This window comes from Mustela lutreola, chromosome 6, assembly GCF_030435805.1.
Source record: "Mustela lutreola isolate mMusLut2 chromosome 6, mMusLut2.pri, whole genome shotgun sequence".
NCBI lineage: Eukaryota > Metazoa > Chordata > Mammalia > Carnivora > Mustelidae > Mustela > Mustela lutreola.
This window is the reverse complement of record NC_081295.1, coordinates 96,284,154-96,298,258: the sequence shown is the minus strand read 5'-3', so window position 1 is coordinate 96,298,258 and position 14,105 is coordinate 96,284,154.

The following is a 14,105-nucleotide window of genomic DNA, read 5'->3' as shown; positions in this document are numbered from 1 at the left end:
TACTTGCTTTCCTCAAATGGCTGCAATTTCAAGTGACATGTGAACAGTTGTATGGGCATCTTGGCCCACAATGCAATACCTGAGCTTTGAGATAATTAACAGTATGAATATTTCAATGGCATTAGTATAGTCCTTCAATTTGAATGTGGTCACATGGGAGGATATGAGGATACTATTTATCATCTTTATGTTTTGTAAGTCAATATCAAATGATGGGGAAAGTCAGGGAATTCTTTTTTTTTTTAATTTATTGTATTTATTTGTCAGAGAGACAGAGAGAAAGAGAGAGAGAGAGAGAGAGAGAGAACAAGCAGGGGGAGGGGCAAGCAGAGGGAGAAACAGGTTTCCCACTGAGCAGGAAGCCCAATGAGGGACTCTATCCCAAGCCGCTGGGATCATGACCTTAGCCAAAAGCAGGCACTTAACCAACTGAGGCACTCAGGTATCTTTTTTTCTTTTCTTTTTAAAGATTTATTCATTTATTTTCAGAGAGAGAGGGAGAGAGGGAGGGAAAGAGAAAGAGAATGAAGGAGAAAGGCAGAGGGGGAGGGAGTGGGAGAGAATCTCAAGCAGACACCCTGCTGAATGGAGATCCCCAACCTGAGCTTGAACTCATGACCCTGAGATTATGACCTGAGCTGAAATCGAGAGTCAGATGCTTCAAAAATGTGTCACCCAAATGTCCCTGGGGCATTCTGTACTTGAAGATGCTTGTTAAGTAACACAATGGGTAGCTGTGACTAGAGATTAAAGTAACTAGAGAAATTGTATTAGATGACAATTACTGGATATGAAAGGCAGACTGTCTTTTTTTATCTGTGTATATTGATAAATTTTTAAAAATTTATTTATTTGAGAGAGAGAAAGAGGGCGAGTGAGAGGAGGGGCAGTATAAGGAAAGAATCTTGAAGCGGACTCTCCGCTAGGCACCAAGCAGATGGCAGACGCTGTCTGCATTTCATGAAATCGCATGTGTTCTAGAATTGGAAGGTAAAGATTTGTAATTCCTCTGGCTGAACTGTTACCAACAACAGACTCACTAACTGAAATCTTTTTCAAGGAATGCAATTAATTATAGTCATTCTAGTTTTAAGAGCTGAAGATTCTTTGTGGCACTGAAAAGTTTATCAGCACATAACAAGCACTTAAAATATGTTATTAACATTAATCAATGAAAGCGTAACTCTGGCCTGAAAGACCGTTCTTATAAATAAATAAAATATAAGATCTCTGCTTTTATATGGTAGCGAAATACATTCAGTGGCAGCAACTCTTAAGAAACGCTAGTGGGAATACAAAAAAAATGGCTTGGTTACTTTATACATGATAAAGTCCAAATGGGAAATCTGAACTTTTCTATACTCTTGCTTTCCTTCTTTCTTCTCCTCTCCTCAAAGCTGAGTATTTGTTGACAATGAATGAAACATGAGAGGATTTAGAAGACTTGTGTTTGGAAATGAAGCCAACCTGAATGACTTACGTACTAAGTTTGACAGGCGCACCTGCATTTAGTTTGGGTTGAGAATGTCAGGAAATTCTATCCAACCAAATAAAGGAAGATATATCCCTTAATTTCAGGTTCCAGTTCAGGTGTCTAATATTTAAGCAAAAACCTGTTTGTTAAACATATGCCCAACTTAAAGTTGGGGAAAATGGAAGGGTTCCCAAAAAATGAGAATTTTAAACAACTGACAGTGTATGAAGGTCTGCTACATATCTGTACAGGATACCCATTTGTCTCCCAAATCACAATTTACCTTCCTTCTCTGACACTGTGTATTTATATTGTATGTCTTCCATCCCAAAATATGTGTGTTTTATACTTGAAAGCCTGTGACAAGTGTTGTGGAGAGGAGATGTACTGTTGTCATGACTTGTGCGTGTGAGAGCTTAGGTAAGTGAAGATGCTACAAAGGAGGACCACCATCTGAATGACTGGGATCACGTGCAGTTGAATTTTAACTGTATTTGGGTCTGTAGTTAACTCTTTAATTCTTCACAAAGGGCACACCCAAATATAGCCTTTAAATAAAATATCATGTACGTTTTGGATTGCCTGCTCTCTGCCAGAAGATACCGTAGATCCATCAAAATCAGATCACATACCTCTAAAAGCTGTAAGAGGGTTATTTGACCAGTCTGTGCATGGTGAAAAATATCACTCAGCAAAAGTGGTGAGTTAGAATCCCAGCTAAGTAGTCACTGTTGAGAGGATGTTCTGAGAGAAACAACAGACTTTAATCTAACTTCTCCCTCCCCAATGAAAGCCGTAATAAACATCATGATTAATGATAAAAAATCAGTGAGTTGGGGCTCTATTCATCACTCTAAAAACAAGAAGTTCTAAGTTTCCAAGTGAGGGGTTTTATGGAGATTTTGTATTCTCTTTTAGTGGCTTTGCCTGGCATATAGCGGGTCCAAAGGACACAAACATATTTTCTTCAAATGCTGCACTACAGGTCTCCTTTCTTGAAGACTTTACCTCTAAAACCCACTAATGTTCTCCCCAACTATTATTTCCTAAGAGGATATTGTTTTTGACTCTTTTATTAAGCTCCCCAGGGTTCCACATGAAAATGTGGTCTCCCTCACTGTGATGAGCATTACACTGAATTTGTTTAGCTAAAGCTGAGGTGTTGGCCATTTCTGCCTGGAGGGTATCAACAGAATTGTGGTACCTTCTACCCTAAGTGACAAGATACTCTAGGCTAGAAAGAAAATAATTAGAAATTGCAGATATTTTATTTTACAAGAATAAAAGCAAATCAGAAAAAATACTCTAGTGACTAGAAAAGGTTTTTCATATATTTAAGTGGTGATTTATTCACATGTATATACTTACTATCATTTCAGAATTTCTTCTCCTTTAATGCCCATGGATCTTGGGCATGCCGCTTTGAAGAAAGAAGAGGCAGACCAGACGAAGAATGGTGGGCAGCAAAGCAGAGTTTATTGAGCAATAGTACAAAACTCCCAGAGAGGGAGGGGACCTTCAAGGGGACTCACCTTGGAGTTTCTAAGCCCAGTGGGTTTTAAGAGCTCTTTCCCAGAAATATGTTAAGCAACCAGGGTGTCCTCAGGCGTGCTACATCAGGGCTTTGGTCATTATGTGCTGATGGTCTTTTGGGGCTGATGTGAGGATTTATGCCTTAAGTGCCTTAGTTTGTGATAGTGACAAATGTTTTGTAGTTAATTGTTTCATTTTAGGACATTTTACAGAAGTTATTTCTTGAAAAGGCTGCAAAATAAAATGCTAGTGTAGTTTTGTCAAAGGTGCAAAATAGGATGTTAGCACTGTTTTGTTTTAGCTGCCCTGATTCCATGTTTTGTTGCTGGGGACCCTGGCCCAGACTACCTAACTGTCCAACTAACTCCTAACATGCCCCCATCTGAAGAAGTGACCCTAACTGCCGTCACGGAAAGGGAGCGATGACCCATCTAACTGTTTCTTGCTGGACCAGGGTGCTGTTGAAAAACAGCAGTCAGGGTTCCATTCCCAGAGGTCTAAGTGTTCTTGATAGGAGGTGGTAGGTTTTTATTTGCATGATTGGACCCTCCAGTAGTGGCTGGTACCACAGGAGGAAGCTGTCTGAGCCAGTGACTGCCATTGGTTGACAGGAGACCTTGAATATTATGGGGGTTGTGTATGGTTAGATCCTGTTCCAAAGTTAGTTTGGTAGCATCTGGTGGCTGCCACCATTGCCTGGATTAGGACACCCAATGCCATTCCTTTTCTTTTTGTCACATATGTGTTGATAGCCCTCCCAGAAAGAAGACTTAAAGCTGTGGCACTGAGCAAGGCCCCTCTGAGGCTTTTAAAAGCTTTTTATGACTTGAGTTCACATTAATAGGTGGGAACCGGCTGTCTGAGTGTCCTTCAACAACTGATCAACAGCATGTGTTATTTCTCCATACCCTGGTATCCACAAGTGGCAGCATCCAGTTACGCCCCCACACCCCTTTACTTGTTTTAATATTAGGGGGATGGTAGGAAGTAATAGAAGATAGGTAATAAACCCTATCTTCTACCAGTCTCCTTGTCTCCTCTGTGAGGACCATGCCCACATACTTGACAAATGTCTTACATAATTGGACCTTGCACTGATAAACCTTATATCTTTTTCTATCCAGGAAGTGAGAAGTTTTTGGGTGCCAGTTTGAATGCTTTGCTCAAAGGAGACACATAAGGGGAGATTATCTACATACTATATAGTAGGATGCAGTTTTCAGCTGAAAAATCTGAGAGATCTTGGGACAGAGCTTGTCCAAATAAATGGGGACTATCTTGGAACCCCTGGGGTAAAACTGTCTATGTTAGTTGAGTGGTCGGATTAGCGGGCTCCTTGAATGCAAACAGGAAATGAGAATTTGGATGAAGTGTAATGCAATAGAAGGCATCTTTTAAGTCTACAGCTGTTTAAGGGGATTTGAGCCAGTAGGGCATGAAGGTTTATAAGCACAGTATGAATTGTATCCACAGCCTCATTAATAATGCCAATGTCTTATATTCATCTCCATCCCCACTAGGTTTCTCTCTCACTCTTCCTTTCTATCTTTCTCTCTCTCTCTCTCTTTCTTTCTTTTTTTAAAAGATTTTATTTACTTAAGAGAGAGAGTGCGCATGTGCGCATGAGTTGGGCAGGGACAGAGGGAGAAGCAGACTTCCCACTGAGGGGGGACCCCGATGCAGGACTACATCCCAGGGATCTGGGATCATGACCCAAACCTAAAGCAGACCCTCAACCAACTGAGCCACCCAGTGCCCCTCATTAGGTTTCTTTACCCCCAAAATTGGGGTGTTACATGACTGTTGCATTGTTTTAAGAGCCCCTGCTGCTTTAGATTATTTATGATTTTTATTAGGCCATCCCTTGCTTCTGGTTTTAGAGGGTATTGTTTCCAACAGGGAAAGTTATGAGGTCTTTAAGGTGTATGTGGCCAGACACTGCAATTTAGACCAAGCCCACTTCTCCCTGAGTTGCCCAGACCTGAGGATAAATATCAGCCTCTACAGGAGGAGTCAAGATGGTGGAGGAATAGCAGGCTGAGATGACATCAGGTAGCAGAAGATCAGAGATCAGTTAGATAGTTATCAAACCATTCTGAACACCTACAAATCCAACAGGAGATCGAAGAGAAGAAGAGCAGCAATTCTAGAAACAGAAAATTGACCACTTTCTGAAAGGTAGGACATGTGCAGAAGTGAGGGGAAGGTAGACTGTGAGGGGAGGGCAGCTCCCAGGAAGCGACAAAGCACAAAATTGGAACTTTAAAATGTCTGCTCCACTTAGGACATCACTCTAGAGGCTAAGCAGGGGTGGAGCCCTCGTGGGGACATCATGGTCTCAGGTCCCGTGGGGTCACTGAAGGATCAGGGATGTCTGAGTGTAGCAGAACTCACAGGTATTAGAGTGGGGAAGGTGGCTACAGAGACAGAGCCAAGGAGTGAGCTCTCAGCTCGGGAGTTACCTTATATTGTGATCCATGGCACCGTCAGTCCACTTGCTCTTTGAGCAGAGACTCCACAAGTGGCAGATCTGGGCAAATCCCCCTGGAAGAGCAGAGCAGCAGGAATCTGCTGGGTTTGGAGACTCCAAATGGTACTGTGTGCCAGAGACAGAAATGCTCAGTGGCAAGTCGGGTGAGCTCAGAACATGGCCAGAGACCAGGGAGACAGGAGTAATTGAGGTCTTTTCTCCAAGTGTGCACCGAGGAGTGCGGCTCCGAGTTCTCTGCTTCTCTGGACTGGAAATTGGGAGGCCGCTGTTTTCATTCCCATCCTCCAGAGCTCTATGGAAAGCCTTCAGGGAACAAAAGCTCCTGAGAACAAACCTGAGCTGATTACTTAGCCTGGCCCCTGGCAAGGGCAGAGCAATTAGCCTCGGGCAAAGACACGTGAGAATCACTACAACAGGCCACTCCCCCAGAAGATCAGCAAGAACATCCAGCCAAGACCAAGCTCACTGATCAAGAAAAGCAGAATTCCAAAGGGGGGGGGGGGAAGCAAAGCATGGAATTCATGGCTTTCTCCCTATGATTCTTTAGTCTTGCAAAGTTAATTAAATTAAAAAATTATTTTCTTACACTAATTTTTTTAACTTTGACTCCTGTTTTAACATCTTTTAACTAGTTTATCTTACAACACATTTCTTTAAAAAAATCTTTTTAAATCTTCATTATTATAGTGATATTTTATTCTTCATTATATCTAACTTTATATTTTGTATACATACAGGATTTTTTCTTCTAAAAATTTTTGGGATACAACTTCTTCTAATAGACCAAAACATACCTCAAATCTAGCACAGGACTTTGTTCCAGTCTTCAGCCCGAGCAAATTCTCTCCATTTTCTTTTTCTTTCTTTTCCCAACCAACTTATCTTAACAACTCCCTTTTTATAATTCTTTTTACAATTTTTATCTTTAAAGTTATATTCCATCCCTTCATTGTGTTTACCCTTATTTTTGTATATCTATCTATCTACCTATATCTATCTATCTACATATTTTCTTTCTATAAAATTTTGGAGGTAGTTTCTTCTAAGAGACCAAAATACACCCCAAATCAAGTGGGTTGCTCTGTTCTATTCACCAGTCTAATATATGTCTGTGTAAATATATATATATTTAACAATACAATATAATATATATAATATATGTTTATATATATTTATATATATATATTAATTAAAAATTTTTTAACTTCTTTTTACCCCCTTTGTTCTCCCACAATTTGGTATCTCTTCTTATTTGGTTAATGCACATTTTTCTAGGGTCTTTGCCACCCTTTTAGTATTTTATTCTCTTGTTCATATACTCTTATCTAGATTTAAAAAAAAAAAAAAAAAGGCTTAGAAACTCACCACAAAAAAAAAAGAACAAGAAGCAGTACCAAAGGCTAGGGACCTAATCAATATGGACAATATGTGTCGGATCTAGAGTTCAGAATGACTATTCTCAAGGTGCTAGCTGGGCTCGATAAAGGCATGGAAGATATTAGAGAAACCCTGTCTGGAGAAATAAAAGCTCTCTCTGGAGAAAGAAAAAAACTAAAATCTAACCAAGCTGAAATCATTAAAGCTATTTATGAGGTGCAATTAAAAATGGAGGCTCTTACTGCTAGGATAAATGAGGCAGAAGAAAGAATTAGTGATATAGAAGACCAAATGATGGAGAATAAAGAAGCTGAACAAAAGAGAGACAAACAACTACTGGACCACAAGGGGAGAATTCAAGAGATAAGTGACACCATAAGATGACACAACATTAGAATAATTGGTATTCCAGAAGAAGAAGAAAGAGAGAGGGGAGAAGAAGGTATATTGGAGAGAATTATTGTAGAGAATTTCCCTAATACGGCAAAGGGAACAAGCATCAAAATCCAGGAGGCACAGAGAACCCCCATCAAAATCATTAAGAATAGGTCCACACCCCGTGATCTAATAGTAAAACTATTAGATCTTAGTCTTAGTGACAAATTGCTGAAAGCAGCTCAGGACAAGAAGTCTGTAACATACAATGGTAAAAAATATTAGATTGGCAGGAGACTTATCCACAGAGACCTGGCAGGCCAGAAAGAACTGGCCTGATATACTCAGAGCACTAAATGAGAAAAACATGCAGCCAAGAATACTATATCCAGTTAGGCTATCACTGAAAATAGAAGGAGAGATTAAAAGCTTCCAGGACAAACAAAAACTAAAAGAATCTATAAACACCAAACCAGCCCTACAGGACATATTGAAAGGGGTCCTCTAAGCAAAGAGAGAGCCTAAAAGTAGTAAACCAGAAAGGAACAGAGACAATATACACTAACAGTCACCTCACAGGCAATATAATGGCACTGAATTCATATCTCTCAATAGCTACCCTGAATGTAAATGGGCTAAATGCCCCAATCAAAAGACACAGGGTATCAGAATGGATTAAAAAAAAAAAAAAAACCAAACCCCATCAATATGCTGTCTACAAGAAACTCATTTTAGACCCAAAGACATCTCCAAATTTAAAGTAAGGGAGTGGAATACAATTTACCATGCTAATGGACATCAAAAGAAAGCTGAGGTGACAATCTTTATATGAGATGAATTGGATTTTAAGCCAAAGACTATAATAAAAGTTGAGGGAGGACACTCTATCATACTCAAAGGGTCTGTGCAACAAGAATATCTAACAATTTTAAATATCTATGCCCCTAACATGGGAGCAGCCAACTATATAAACCAATTAATAACAAAATCAAAGAAACACATTGACAATAATACAATAATAGTAGGGGACTTACCCCCCCCCCCACTGAAATGAACAGATTATCCAAGCAAAAGATCAACAAGGAAATAAAGGCCTTAAGTGACGCACTGGACCAGATGAACATCACAGATATATTCCAAACATTTCATCCCAAAGCAAAAGAATATATATTCTTCTCTAGTGCACATGGGACATTCACTGGGATAGATCACATCCGGGGTCACAAAACAGATTTCAACTGGTACCAAAAGATTGGGATAATTTCCTGCATATTTTCAGATCACAATGCTCGAAGCTAGAACTCAATCACAAGAGGAAATTTGGAAAGAACCCAAATACATGGAGGCTACGGAGCATCCTTCTAAAGAATGAATGGGTCAGCCAGAAAATTAAAGAAGAATTGAAAAAAATCATGGAAACAAATGATAATGAAAATATAATGGTTCAAAATCTGTGGGACACAACAAAGACAGTCCTGAGAGGAAAATATACAGCAATACAAGCCTTTCTTAAAAAACAAGGAAGGTCTCAAATACACAACCTAACCCTACACCTAAAGGAGCTGGAGAAAGAACAACAAAGAAAGCCTAAACCCAGCAGGAGAAGAGAAATCATAAAGATCAGAGCAGAAATCAATGAAATAGAAACCAAATAAATAAATAAATAAATAAATAAATAAATGAATAAATCAACAAAACTAGGAGGTGGTTCTTTGAAAGAATTAACAAGATTGATAAACCCCTGGCCAGACTTATCAAAAAGAAAAGAGAAAGGACCCAAATAAATAAAATCATGAATGAAAGAGGAGAGATCACAACCAACACCAAAGAAATACAAACAAGTATAAGAACATATTATGAGCAACTATACGCCAGCAAATTTGACAATCTGGAAGAAATGGATACATTCCTAGAGATATATAAAGTACCACAACTGAACCAGGAAGAAACCTGAACAGACCCATAACCAGTAAGGAGATTGAAGCAATCATCAAAAATCTCCCAACAAATAAGAGCACCGGGCGAGATGACTTCCCAGGGGAATTCTACCAAGCATTTAAAGAAGAATTAATTCCTATTCTCCTGAAACTGTTCTAAAAAATAGAAATGGAAGGAAATCTTCCAAACTCATTTAATGAAGCCAGCATTACCTTGATTCCAAAACCAGATAAAGACACCAACAAAAAAGGGGATAACAGACCAATATTCTTAATGAAAACAGACGTGAAAATTCTCACCAAAGTACCTGCCAATAGGATCCAATGGTGCATTAAAAGGATTATTCACCACGACCAAGTGGGATTTATTCCAGGGTTGCAAGGTTGGTTCAACATCTGTAAATCAATCAATGTGATATAATACATTAATAAAAGAAAGAACAAGAACCATATGATAGTCTCAATAGACACTGAAAAAGCATTTGACAAAAGTACAGCATCCTTTCTTGATCAAAACTCTTCAAAGTGTAGGGATAGAGGGTACATACCTCAATATCATCAAAGTCATCTATGAAAAACCCACAGCGAATATCATTCTCAATGGAGAAAAACTGAGAGCTTTTTCATTAAGGTCAGGAACATGGTAGGGATGTCCATTATCATCACTGCTTTTCAACATAGTACTAGAAGTCCTAGCCTCAGCAATCAGACAATGAAAAGAAATTAAAGGCATCCAAATCGGCAAAGAAGAAGTCAAAATATCATTCTTTGCAGATGATATAATACTTTATATGGGGAAACCCAAAAGACTCCACTCCAAATTTGCTAGAACTTGTACAGGAATTCAGTAAAGTGTCAAGATATAAAATCAATGCACAGAAATCAGTTGCATTTCTCTACACCAACAACAAGACAGAGGAAAGAGAGATTAAGGAGTCAATCCCATATACAATTGCACCCAAAACCATAAGGTACCTCGGAATAAACCTAACAAAAGAGGCAAAGAATCTATACTCATAAAACTCATGAAAGAAATTGAGGAAGATACAAAGAACATACTCATGGATTGGAAGAACAAATATCTATGCTACCTAAAGCAATCTACACCTTTAATGCAATCCCTATCAAAATACCATTCATTTTTTTCAAATGAAACAAATAATCCTAAAATTTATATGGAACCAGAAAAGACCTCGGATAGCCAGAGAAAGGTTGAAAAAGAAAGCCAAAGTTGGTGACATCACAATTCCAGACTTCAAGCTCTATTACAAAGTTGTCATCTTCAAGACAGTATGGTACTGGCACAAAAACAGACACATAGATCAATGGAACAGAATAGAAAGCCCAGAAATAGTCCGTCAACTCTATGGTCAACTGGTCTTTGACAAAGCAGGAAAGAATGTCCTACATTTGTCTCTTCAACAAACGGTATTGGGAAATTGGACAGCCACCTGCAGAAAAATGAAACTGGACCATTTCCTTACACCACACACAAAAATACACTTAAAATGGATGAAGTACCAATGTGAGAAAGAAATTTATCAAAATCCTTGATGAGAACAAAATCAGCAACCTCTTCGACCTCAGCCACAGCAATTTCTTCCTGGAAACATCAGCAAAGGCAAGGGAAGCAAGGGCAAAAATGAACTACTGGAACTTCATCAAGATCAAAATCTTTTGCACAGCAAAGGAATTAGCCAACAAAACCAAAAGACAACTGACAGAATGGGAGAAGATATTTGCAAACAACATATCGATAAAGGGCCAGTTTCCAAAATCTATGAAGAACTTATCAAACTCAACACCCAAAGAACAAATAATCCAATAAAGAAATGGGCAGAAGACATGAACAGACATTTCTGCAAAGAAGACATCCAGATGGCTACAGACACATGAAAAATTGTTCAACATCCATTGGCATCAGGGAAATACAAATCAAAACCACAATGAGATACCACCTCACATCAGTCAGAATAGCTAAAATTTAACAAGTCAGATGCTGGTGAGGATGCAGAGAAAGGGGAACCCTCCTACATTATTGGTGGGAATGGAAGCTGCTGCAACAATTCTGGAAAATAGCATTAAGGCTCCTTAAAATGTTGAAAATAGAGCTACCCTATGACCCAGCAATCGCACTATTGCACCCGAATGTTTGTAGTAGCAATGTCCACAACAGCCAAACTATGGAAAGAACCTAGATGTCCATCAACAGATAAATGGATAAAGAATATATATATTCTTCATATATATATATATATATATATATATATATATATATATATATGGTAATACTATGTAATTGTAATACTATGCAGCCATCAAAAGAAATGAAATCTTGCCATTTGTAGTGACATGGATGGAACTAGAGTGTATTATGCTGAGTGAAATAAGTCAATCAGAGAAAGACAATTATCATATGATCTTCCTGATAGAAGAATTTAATAGGCAATATGGGGGGCTTGGGCGGTAGGGAAGGAAAAAATGAAACAAGAGGGGATCAGGAGGGAGACAAGCCATAAGAGACTCTTAATCTCATAAATCAAACAGATTTGCTGGGAGATGGGGGTAGGGAGAGGATGGTTGGGTTATGGACATTGGGGAGGGTATGTGCTATGGTGAGTGCTGTGAAAGGTATAAACCTGGTGATTCACAGACCTGTACCCCTGGGGCTAATAATACATTACATGTTAATAAAAATTAATAAATGGCATCTATATATTTCTGTACCTATATCTATATATCTATATCTATATATCAGCCTCTATTAAGGGTAAGCAATTGCTAGCCTGTCCAGTGGGTATCAGTATGAGAGTTTCCAGACTGGACATAATATCTCTATAGAGATATTATGTATGTGTGGGGCGCTCAGGCATTATTAAGAAGGTGAGTGAGAAAATTGGATTTCCCCAAATGCATCCCAACGGGCTAAAAAAAATCTGGTTATGGGCTGTCCAGTGACACCCTTAACAACAATGCTGTTGTTAGACAGTTGGCCTGGAGTGAAAGTAGTATCAAGAAGGAAATTGACTGGCTTTCTATCTCCAGAACTACCTGAGGCTCTGGGTTTCCATTGGTAATCTATTGTTGGGGAGTCACCGTGAAGGACCCTGGGCCCCACCAGTCCCTGTTGGGAGTGCTGGTTGTCTGAGCCCTTGCAGATTGAGATCCCCAAGGGCATTCAGATTCCCAGTGTCCTCCTCTACATGTAGGACATGGGTTGCAGGGCTTTGATTTTTGCTTTTGAGAGCATTCTCACTTTCAGTGTCGTGGGCAGCCACTTCAGTGGCATTTAGTAGCAGAGCCTTGAGGGGCCAAGTTGGTAAACGTATATAAGGCTGGAACTAGGGTCTTGGACTTCTTTCTTAGTCACTTTTCTTGTTTCTTACTCTCCTTTTGGGCCTGGTTGTAAAAGATCTGGTTAGCAGTGCATAAGTGCCCTTTTAGGGTCCCCTCTTGTCTAACAACCAACTTTTATTGAGTATCTGGGGCTGACTGGTTCAGAGATTTGTCTTTGAGAATGATCTCTGCCTCGGGAGAACTGGGGGAGATAGCCGTATTTAATGAGAGCCTCTCTCAACCTAAGAAGGCTGTTGGGTTTTCCTCTTGAATTTGGGTGATGATAGGCAACTTGGCATAATTCAGAGGCTTAATTAACCTTTGATCTTCTTAATCCCTCAAGGATGCAAGCCTGGAAGTGAGCTTGGTACCAGTTTTTGAGGGGATCATTAGGTACCAATTGGAATACTGGGGAGGGACAGCGTGGGCTCCATTTGGGAACTGGAAGCCACCAATGGTAATGCCCTGGTAATGAAGTTGCTGTTTGTCTCCCTATTTTTCACTGGTGGCCAGAAACCCACATTTCTCTGCCTTGGAGAGGGTTTGATTTAATGAGAGCTCTACATCCTTCCATGTTAATTCAAACATGTGAGATTTTGGAAGGCTTCAATATATTTGTCTGGGTTGTTGGAAAATTTTCCAAGGTTCCCCTTTGTTTTAAGTCTTGCAATGAAAAGAGCTCCTATACCCTAGCCATAGCAGCATCTCCTTCCCTTGGTCCTTCTCCAGGTACATGTTCTTGGAAGGGATAGAGCCCCCAAGCACCAGTACGGGTTCCAGATAGAGGGAACTGACCTAAGACCCCAATAACCACCTTGAGGCCATTTGCCTATGTACCTTCAGTGTGGGTGTGGTAGTCCTTTGTCCCCCTCTAGTGGCCGGCCGCAGGAGAGAGCAGCCAGGAAGCTGGAATCAATCCTACACTGCTGGCACAGGCCCTTATTTTCCTTTAAGGGCCAGAAACGTTGTACATAGGGTTATTCTGTCCGTTTTCCCTCACGTTTGCAAAACAAGTCTAATTGTAAAATTGATGCCTTGTATTATAATTGATACCTCCCACAAGTGGCCATGTCGCCTCCTCCAATTTGTATTGTGGTCATGCCTTGGAACAAAAGAAAGTAAGCTGCCTTTTCTTCAAGGTTTGCAGGTCAAAATGTTTCCAGATATTCAGGATGCATCTTAAAGGAGTACTAGTGTTGGGCAGGGAATTACAGTTGCCCATCTACAGGAAGAGAGGAAAAGGCATCCCTTAAGTCAGTTCCTTATAATAGATCAGGAAGACCTTTCCTGACCTGATGGCCTGGCCCATTTATGTGACTGACGACCAAGGACCCTATCAATTCTGTGAGGGGCCGGGAGTAGTTGTGCTTACCCAGGCTTGACCCTACCTGTAGAGAGTGACCCTTGCCCTAATCTTTTTTTTCTTTTTTGTCCCGTTTCCTATCCATGGGACTTGAGGGGTACCAGTCATGACCTATTAAGTCTCCCTGAGTAGTTGATGGAAATGCTAGACTTCTTTTGACTCGTTGAAAGTTGGCATGATGGCATAACAGAATTGTCCCGTCTGGCATAGCCACAAGAA